The sequence below is a fragment of the Anopheles nili genome (genome assembly GCF_943737925.1).
Source record: "Anopheles nili chromosome X unlocalized genomic scaffold, idAnoNiliSN_F5_01 X_unloc_4, whole genome shotgun sequence".
Lineage (NCBI taxonomy): Eukaryota > Metazoa > Arthropoda > Insecta > Diptera > Culicidae > Anopheles > Anopheles nili.
The window spans coordinates 634,279-645,000 of NW_026525500.1; positions in this window are offsets into that span (position 1 = coordinate 634,279).

The following is a 10,722-nucleotide window of genomic DNA, read 5'->3' on the forward strand; positions in this document are numbered from 1 at the left end:
ATCCTGAAGGTCGGGGTCGCGCAAGGGTCGACATGGGTCGAGGTGGACTATCATGCGAAACCACTTTTTTCGGTCCCTACGGTGCCCCTAGATGATGAAAAGTACAATCCGAGGTTGATTACGAACACTTTTGTGCACCCCCTTCCGTAGAGCAAAATCCTGAAGGTCGGGGTCGCACAAGTGTGCACCCCCTTCCGTAGAGCAAAATCCTGAAGGTCGGGGTTGCGCACAAGTCGACCCCCTTCCGTAGAGCAAAATCCTGAAGGTCGGGGTCGCGCAAGGGTCGACATGGGTCGAGGTGGACTATCATGCGAAACCACTTTTTTCGGTCCCTACGGTGCCCCTAGATGATGAAAAGTACAATCCGAGGTTGATTACGAACACTTTTGTGCACCCCCTTCCGTAGAGCAAAATCCTGAAGGTCGGGGTCGCGCAAGGGTCGACATGGGTCGAGGTGGACTATCATGCGAAACCACTTTTTTCGGTCCCTACGGTGCCCCTAGATGATGAAAAGTACAATCCGAGGTTGATTACGAACACTTTTGTGCACCCCCTTCCGTAGAGCAAAATCCTGAAGGTCGGGGTCGCGCAAGGGTCGACATGGGTCGAGGTGGACTATCATGCGAAACCACTTTTTTCGGTCCCTACGGTGCCCCTAGATGATGAAAAGTACAATCCGAGGTTGATTACGAACACTTTTGTGCACCCCCTTCCGTAGAGCAAAATCCTGAAGGTCGGGGTCGCGCAAGGGTCGACATGGGTCGAGGTGGACTATCATGCGAAACCACTTTTTTCGGTCCCTACGGTGCCCCTAGATGATGAAAAGTACAATCCGAGGTTGATTACGAACACTTTTGTGCACCCCCTTCCGTAGAGCAAAATCCTGAAGGTCGGGGTTGCGCACAAGTAGACCCCCTTCCGTAGAGCAAAATCCTGAAGGTCGGGGTCGCGCAAGGGTCGACATGGGTCGAGGTGGACTATCATGCGAAACCACTTTTTTCGGTCCCTACGGTGCCCCTAGATGATGAAAAGTACAATCCGAGGTTGATTACGAACACTTTTGTGCACCCCCTTCCGTAGAGCAAAATCCTGAAGGTCGGGGTCGCGCACAAGTCGACCCCCTTCCGTAGAGCAAAATCCTGAAGGTCGGGGTCGCGCAAGGGTCGACATGGGTCAAGGTGGACTATCATGCGAAACCACTTTTTTCGGTCCCTACGGTGCCCCTAGATGATGAAAAGTACAATCCGAGGTTGATTACGAACACTTTTGTGCACCCCCTTCCGTAGAGCAAAATCCTGAAGGTCGGGGTCGCACAAGTGTGCACCCCCTTCCGTAGAGCAAAATCCTGAAGGTCGGGGTCGCGCAAGGGTCGACATGGGTCGAGGTGGACTATCATGCGAAACCACTTTTTTCGGTCCCTACGGTGCCCCTAGATGATGAAAAGTACAATCCGAGGTTGATTACGAACACTTTTGTGCACCCCCTTCCGTAGAGCAAAATCCTGAAGGTCGGGGTCGCGCACAAGTCGACCCCCTTCCGTAGAGCAAAATCCTGAAGGTCGGGGTCGCGCAAGGGTCGACATGGGTCAAGGTGGACTATCATGCGAAACCACTTTTTTCGGTCCCTACGGTGCCCCTAGATGATGAAAAGTACAATCCGAGGTTGATTACGAACACTTTTGTGCACCCCCTTCCGTAGAGCAAAATCCTGAAGGTCGGGGTCGCGCAAGGGTCGACATTGGTCGAGGTGGACTATCATGCGAAACCACTTTTTTCGGTCCCTACGGTGCCCCTAGATGATGAAAAGTACAATCCGAGGTTGATTACGAACAATTTTGTGCACCCCCTTCCGTAGAGCAAAATCCTGAAGGTCGGGGTCGCGCAAGGGTCGACATGGGTCGAGGTGGACTATCATGCGAAACCACTTTTTTCGGTCCCTACGGTGCCCCTAGATGATGAAAAGTACAATCCGAGGTTGATTACGAACACTTTTGTGCACCCCCTTCCGTAGAACAAAATCCTGAAGGTCGGGGTCGCGCAAGGGTCGACATGGGTCGAGGTGGACTATCATGCGAAACCACTTTTTTCGGTCCCTACGGTGCCCCTAGATGATGAAAAGTACAATCCGAGGATGATTACGAACACTTTTGTGCACCCCCTTCCGTAGAGCAAAATCCTGAAGGTCGGGGTCGCGCAAGGGTCGACATGGGTCGAGGTGGACTATTATGCGAAACCACTTTTTTCGGTCCCTACGGTGCCCCTAGATGATGAAAAGTACAATCCGAGGTTGATTACGAACACTTTTGGGCACCCCCTTCCGTAGAGCAAAATCCTGAAGGTCGGGGTTGCGCACAAGTAGACCCCTTCCGTAGAGCAAAATCCTGAAGGTCGGGTCGCGCAAGGGTCGACATGGGTCGAGGTGGACTATCATGCGAAACCACTTTTTTCGGTCCCTACGGTGCCCCTAGATGATGAAAAGTACAATCCGAGGTTGATTACGAACACTTTTGTGCACCCCCAAAAATGGCCAAAATCCTGAAGGGTCGGGTTCTCGGGGCGGTCGAGGCCCTCTGACGTGCACGAAAAACCGGTACCCACGCCGAGCTTCAGAATTTGGTCTCCAGAGACTAAGTCCCAACCGAAACTGGCAACCCACAAAAGTGTACCAAGGAGTGGTCGGATCGAGTTACAGTGTTCGAGAGTATTGACGAGGATGGTTATACGCAACTTTTTGCTAAAGGTGTCCAAGACCGTCAGACCCTTACTTACGGAGATATAAGACACGTGCGTGGTTGCTCGTGCCGCAGCTTCAGAATGTTGCTCCAGAGACTAAGTCCAGAAAACCTTCCGACCCCAAAAACTCCCAGAAGGAGTCGTCGGATCGTTTCGCGATGTTCTAGCGAAATGTTCAGCTCGACGGAATGCAACTTTTACCTAAAGGGGTCCAAGACCGTCAGACGCTTAGGTACGGAGATACGGGCATGGGTCGGTTTTCCCCATACAAAAATACCCCATGGAAAACTGCAAAACCCCAAAACAGGTCGAAGGAGTGGTCGGATCGTTTCGTGGTGTTCTAGTGAAATGTTCCATTCGATAGGGCGCAACTTTTTGCTAAAGGTGTCCAAGACCGTCAGACCCTTACTTACGGAGATATAAGACACGTGCGTGGTTGCCCGTGCCGAGCTTCAGAAATGTTGCTCCAGAGACTAAGTCCCAGAAAACCTTCCGACCCCAAAAACTCCCAGAAGGAGTGGTCGGATCGTTTCGCGATGTTCTAGTGAAATGTTCAGCTCGACGGAATGCAACTTTTACCTAAAGGGGTGCAAGACTGTCAGACGCTTAGGTGCGGAGATACGGGCATGGGTCGGTTTTCCCCATACAAAATACCCCATGGAAAACTGCAAAACCCAAAAACAGGTCGAAGGAGTGGTCGGATCGTTTCGTGATGTTCTAGTGAAATGTTCCATTCGATAGGGCGCAACTTTTTGCTAAAGGTGTCCAAGACCGTCAGACCCTTACTTACGGAGATATAAGACACGTGCGTGGTTGCTCGTGCCGAGCTTCAGAAATGTTGCTCCAGAGACTAAGTCCCAGAAAACCTTCCGACCCCAAAAACTCCCAGAAGGAGTCGTCGGATCGTTTCGCGATGTTCTAGTGAAATGTTCAGCTCGACGGAATGCAACTTTTACCTAAAGGGGTCCAAGACCGTCAGACGCTTAGGTACGGAGATACGGGCATGGGTCGGTTTTCCCCATACAAAATACCCCATGGAAAACTGCAAAACCCCAAAACAGGTCGAAGGAGTGGTCGGATCGTTTCGTGGTGTTCTAGTGAAATGTTCCATTCGATAGAGCGCAACTTTTTGCTAAAGGTGTCCAAGACCGTCAGACCCTTACTTACGGAGATATAAGACACGTGCGTGGTTGCCCGTGCCGAGCTTCAGAAATGTTGCTCCAGAGACTAAGTCCCAGAAAACCTTCCGACCCCAAAAACTCCCAGAAGGAGTCGTCGGATCGTTTCGCGATGTTCTAGTGAAATGTTCAGCTCGACAAAATGCAACTTTTACCTAAAGGGGTCCAAGACCGTCAGACGCTTAGGTACGGAGATACGGGCATGGGTCGGTTTTCCCCATACAAAATACCCCATGGAAAACTGCAAAACCCCAAAACAGGTCGAAGGAGTGGTCGGATCGTTTCGTGGTGTTCTACTGACTTTTTAGGCTTACCGAGACACAACTTTCCGCAGAAGGGTGCAAAACTGTCAGACTCATAGTTTCGGAGATACAAGCATGGGTCATGTTTGCTCGTGCCGAGCTTCAGAATTTTCCATGGCCAAAAAGCCCTAGAATTTGACATTTCACTATTATAGGGAGGTATGGTTGTACTGAGTCGTCATAGAAAGTTTAGCCTCCTCATGTAAACTGACGATTCGATATCAGGGAGGTCGGGAGTTGTCGAAAAGAGACCCTAGGACCTAATACTAGACTCATGTAGTGGCAAGGTGTTTCGGCCCGTGGGTGACGGTTGTATGAAATTTGGGTGACGGTAACTACGACTGGTTCTGGTACCGGGAAGGTGTGTCCTGGTGTCCGGAGGCGTTTTAACGGTAGCTGGGCGGTCGGAACGGTGACCTAGGGTGGTTTTGGGTGAAATCACATACCTCCACCGATGGTCAACCAGAGGCTATTGGTACATGGAAAACACCCTGGGAAGGTGTACCAGGGCTCGGAGTAGTAGTAACAAGGGATGCCGCTGTCTCTAGGTCGCGGAACCACTGTGCTTGCCTGCAACACAGTCCTAGGGAGAGCGGCCGAAAGGTTCCGCACGGTGACTTGCACCCACCGGGAAAGGGGTCAAGTAGCCAAGAGGTGTCCAACCAAGGGTTAGTGGTACATGGAAAACACCCTGGGAAGGTGTCCCAGGGCTCGGAGTAGAGTGACTTGCACCCACCGGGAAAGGGTGTCCTAGTGGGTGGTGTGCTTGTGCCCCAGACATGGGGTGCATGTGCGCTACTGGCTGGGGTGCACCATAGCTACCCGAATGGAGCGATAGAGAGGAGGTGAGCTTTAGCGGGTCAAGTCCATTGGGCTTGATCCGCGAAAAGCACCAAGTCCCGAAAGTCGAAGCCCGAGTTGCTATGGTGTGCGAAAAGTTGCATTTAATGTTGAAAAAAAGTACAAGTCCCAAAACTTGACTTCCCGAAAAATTTCAACTAGTTGCATAGCACCAGGCGTACACACGGAGGAGATTGTTGCGAGACGAACACGCTGTTGGAAGACAACCGAATGCACGCGGGATTGCTCACGGAGCAAGCGCAAGCACGCGAAACAGCTTGCACGGGTGATGGACCACATTGGACGAGTAACGGTTACCGGTTACCAGTGGGTTAGCCATGTTGTAACGGGCTAAGAGGCCTGTTAAGCCAGAGTGTAAGGAGTTCAGATGGCTAGGTGCGCACGCAGGCATCGAGGTTTTGATGGTTTGCGCAGAGTTGTGGCACGGCAGAGAGCGCGCCGGAGCAGTTTCAGTCCAATCGGACGATGCGCGGGTGTTTTACAGAACATTGAAAGTTGTAGGGAAGAAAACCCCTGGCAGTATGCAATATATGGGAAAACACGAAATACTCTCGGATGGAGGTGTCTGAGAAGTTTGGCGTATATGGACGAAAGTTAGCCACGGTGGTGTTCTAACATCGGTACGTGGGACGCAAAAGCGTCGGACGCATGGTTTCGAGGCAATGTGCGAAAAACGGGCAAAATGGTGCACGAACAAAGGGGCACGCGCTATATCTGGCAGAAGGAGAACTCTGCGAGGTGTTGTGTGTATGGACGAAAAGTAGGCATTACGGAGTTGAGCAAACGCGCCGAAGACCGGGAATCGATATCCCCAACCGGCTGGTCGGTAGAGCGATTCCCAACACCCCATAGACACCGCAATGGGTGAAAATCGGCTAAGTCCAAGAAATGGGTTTTCACCCAAAAACAGGGTGATGGAGACATTGCACGGAGTTGGCGTATATGGACGAAAGTTAGCCACGGTGGTGTTCTAACATCGGTACCTGGGACGCAAAACCGTCGGACGCATGGTTTCGAAGCGATGTGCGAAAAACGGGCCAAAATGGTGAACGAACAAAGGGGCACGCGCTATATCTGGCAGAAGGAGAACTCTGCGAGGTGTTGTGTGTATGGACGAAAAGTAGGCATTACGGAGTAGAGCAAACGCGCCGAAGACCGGGAATCGATATCTCCAACCGGCTGGTCGGTAGAGCGATTCTCAACACCCCATAGAAACCGCAATGGGTGAAAATCGGCTAAGTCCCAGAAATGGGTTTTCACCCAAAAACAGGGTGATGGAGACATTGCACGGAGTTGGCGTATATGGACGAAAGTTAGCCACGGTGGTGTTCTAACATCGGTACCTGGGACGCAAAACCGTCGAACGCATGGTTTCGAAGCAATGTGCGAAAAACGTGCCAAAATGGTGCACGAACAAAGGGGCACGCGCTATATCTGGCAGAAGGAGAACTCTGCGAGGTGTTGTGTGTATGGACGAAAAGTAGGCATTACAGAGTTGAGCAAACGCGCCGAAGACCGGGAATCGATATCTCCAACCGGCTGGTCGGTAGAGCGATTCCCAACACCCCATAGACACCGCAATGGGTGAAAATCGGCTAAGTCCCAATATGTACCTTCAGAGGGGCATATCTCGAAAACTTCTCGTCAGATCGGGGCCAAATTCACAGAGAAGACACATGTCGAGGAGTTGTTTCGGTTGAGCGATAGTGGTTTTTGGGTGAAAATGTACCCCTAAACCTTGTACAGAGAGGACCCCCTTCCGTAGAGCAAAATCCTGAAGGTCGGGGTCGCGCAAGGGTCGACATGGGTCGAGGTGGACTATCATGCGAAACCACTTTTTTCGGTCCCTACGGTGCCCCTAGATGATGAAAAGTACAATCCGAGGTTGATTACGAACACTTTTGTGCACCCCCTTCCGTAGAGCAAAATCCTGAAGGTCGGGGTCGCACAAGTGTGCACCCCCTTCCGTAGAGCAAAATCCTGAAGGTCGGGGTCGCGCAAGGGTCGACATGGGTCGAGGTGGACTATCATGCGAAACCACTTTTTTCGGTCCCTACGGTGCCCCTAGATGATGAAAAGTACAATCCGAGGTTGATTACGAACACTTTTGTGCACCCCCTTCCGTAGAGCAAAATCCTGAAGGTCGGGGTTGCGCACAAGTAGACCCCCTTCCGTAGAGCAAAATCCTGAAGGTCGGGGTCGCGCAAGGGTCGACATGGGTCGAGGTGGACTATCATGCGAAACCACTTTTTTCGGTCCCTACGGTGCCCCTAGATGATGAAAAGTACAATCCGAGGTTGATTACGAACACTTTTGTGCACCCCCTTCCGTAGAGCAAAATCCTGAAGGTCGGGGTTGCGCACAAGTAGACCCCCTTCCGTAGAGCAAAATCCTGAAGGTCGGGGTCGCGCAAGGGTCGACATGGGTCGAGGTGGACTATCATGCGAAACCACTTTTTTCGGTCCCTACGGTGCCCCTAGATGATGAAAAGTACAATCCGAGGTTGATTACGAACACTTTTGTGCACCCCCTTCCGTAGAGCAAAATCCTGAAGGTCGGGGTTGCGCACAAGTAGACCCCCTTCCGTAGAGCAAAATCCTGAAGGTCGGGGTCGCGCAAGGGTCGACATGGGTCGAGGTGGACTATCATGCGAAACCACTTTTTTCGGTCCCTACGGTGCCCCTAGATGATGAAAAGTACAATCCGAGGTTGATTACGAACACTTTTGTGCACCCCCTTCCGTAGAGCAAAATCCTGAAGGTCGGGGTTGCGCACAAGTAGACCCCCTTCCGTAGAGCAAAATCCTGAAGGTCGGGGTGGCGCAAGGGTCGACATGGGTCGAGGTGGACTATCATGCGAAACCACTTTTTTCGGTCCCTACGGTGCCCCTAGATGATGAAAAGTACAATCCGAGGTTGATTACGAACACTTTTGTGCACCCCCTTCCGTAGAGCAAAATCCTGAAGGTCGGGGTCGCGCAAGGGTCGACATGGGTCGAGGTGGACTATCATGCGAAACCACTTTTTTCGGTCCCTACGGTGCCCCTAGATGATGAAAAGTACAATCCGAGGTTGATTACGAACACTTTTGTGCACCCCCTTCCGTAGAGCAAAATCCTGAAGGTCGGGGTCGCACAAGTGTGCACCCCCTTCCGTAGAGCAAAATCCTGAAGGTCGGGGTCGCGCAAGGGTCGACATGGGTCGAGGTGGACTATCATGCGAAACCACTTTTTTCGGTCCCTACGGTGCCCCTAGATGATGAAAAGTACAATCCGAGGTTGATTACGAACACTTTTGTGCACCCCCTTCCGTAGAGCAAAATCCTGAAGGTCGGGGTCGCGCAAGGGTCGACATGGGTCGAGGTGGACTATCATGCGAAACCACTTTTTTCGGTCCCTACGGTGCCCCTAGATGATGAAAAGTACAATCCGAGGTTGATTACGAACACTTTTGTGCACCCCCTTCCGTAGAACAAAATCCTGAAGGTCGGGGTCGCGCAAGGGTCGACATGGGTCGAGGTGGACTATCATGCGAAACCACTTTTTTCGGTCCCTACGGTGCCCCTAGATGATGAAAAGTACAATCCGAGGATGATTACGAACACTTTTGTGCACCCCCTTCCGTAGAGCAAAATCCTGAAGGTCGGGGTCGCGCAAGGGTCGACATGGGTCGAGGTGGACTATCATGCGAAACCACTTTTTTCGGTCCCTACGGTGCCCCTAGATGATGAAAAGTACAATCCGAGGTTGATTACGAACACTTTTGGGCACCCCCTTCCGTAGAGCAAAATCCTGAAGGTCGGGGTTGCGCACAAGTAGACCCCTTCCGTAGAGCAAAATCCTGAAGGTCGGGGTCGCGCAAGGGTCGACATGGGTCGAGGTGGACTATCATGCGAAACCACTTTTTTCGGTCCCTACGGTGCCCCTAGATGATGAAAAGTACAATCCGAGGTTGATTACGAACACTTTTGTGCACCCCCAAAAATGGCCAAAATCCTGAAGGTCGGGTTCTCGGGGCGGTCGAGGCCCTCTGACGTGCACGAAAAACCGGTACCCACGCCGAGCTTCAGAATTTGGTCTCCAGAGACTAAGTCCCAACCGAAACTGGCAACCCACAAAAGTGTACCAAGGAGTGGTCGGATCGAGTTACAGTGTTCGAGAGTATTGACGAGGATGGTTATACGCAACTTTTTGCTAAAGGTGTCCAAGACCGTCAGACCCTTACTTACGGAGATATAAGACACGTGCGTGGTTGCTCGTGCCGAGCTTCAGAAATGTTGCTCCAGAGACTAAGTCCCAGAAAACCTTCCGACCCCAAAAACTCCCAGAAGGAGTCGTCGGATCGTTTCGCGATGTTCTAGTGAAATGTTCAGCTCGACGGAATGCAACTTTTACCTAAAGGGGTCCAAGACCGTCAGACGCTTAGGTACGGAGGTACGGGCATGGGTCGGTTTTCCCCATACAAAATACCCCATGGAAAACTGCAAAACCCCAAAACAGGTCGAAGGAGTGGTCGGATCGTTTCGTGGTGTTCTAGTGAAATGTTCCATTCGATAGGGCGCAACTTTTTGCTAAAGGTGTCCAAGACCGTCAGACCCTTACTTACGGAGATATAAGACACGTGCGTGGTTGCCCGTGCCGAGCTTCAGAAATGTTGCTCCAGAGACTAAGTCCCAGAAAACCTTCCGACCCCAAAAACTCCCAGAAGGAGTGGTCGGATCGTTTCGCGATGTTCTAGTGAAATGTTCAGCTCGACGGAATGCAACTTTTACCTAAAGGGGTGCAAGACTGTCAGACGCTTAGGTGCGGAGATACGGGCATGGGTCGGTTTTCCCCATACAAAATACCCCATGGAAAACTGCAAAACCCAAAAACAGGTCGAAGGAGTGGTCGGATCGTTTCGTGATGTTCTAGTGAAATGTTCCATTCGATAGGGCGCAACTTTTTGCTAAAGGTGTCCAAGACCGTCAGACCCTTACTTACGGAGATATAAGACACGTGCGTGGTTGCTCGTGCCGAGCTTCAGAAATGTTGCTCCAGAGACTAAGTCCCAGAAAACCTTCCGACCCCAAAAACTCCCAGAAGGAGTCGTCGGATCGTTTCGCGATGTTCTAGTGAAATGTTCAGCTCGACGGAATGCAACTTTTACCTAAAGGGGTGCAAGACTGTCAGACGCTTAGGTGCGGAGATACGGGCATGGGTCGGTTTTCCCCATACAAAATACCCCATGGAAAACTGCAAAACCCCAAAACAGGTCGAAGGAGTGGTCGGATCGTTTCGTGATGTTCTAGTGAAATGTTCCATTCGATAGGGCGCAACTTTTTGCTAAAGGTGTCCAAGACCGTCAGACCCTTACTTACGGAGATATAAGACACGTGCGTGGTTGCTCGTGCCGAGCTTCAGAAATGTTGCTCCAGAGACTAAGTCCCAGAAAACCTTCCGACCCCAAAAACTCCCAGAAGGAGTCGTCGGATCGTTTCGCGATATTCTAGTGAAATGTTCAGCTCGACGAAATGCAACTTTTACCTAAAGGGGTGCAAGACCGTCAGACGCTTAGGTACGGAGATACGGGCATGGGTCGGTTTTCCCCATACAAAATACCCCATGGAAAACTGCAAAACCCAAAAACAGGTCGAAGGAGTGGTCGGATC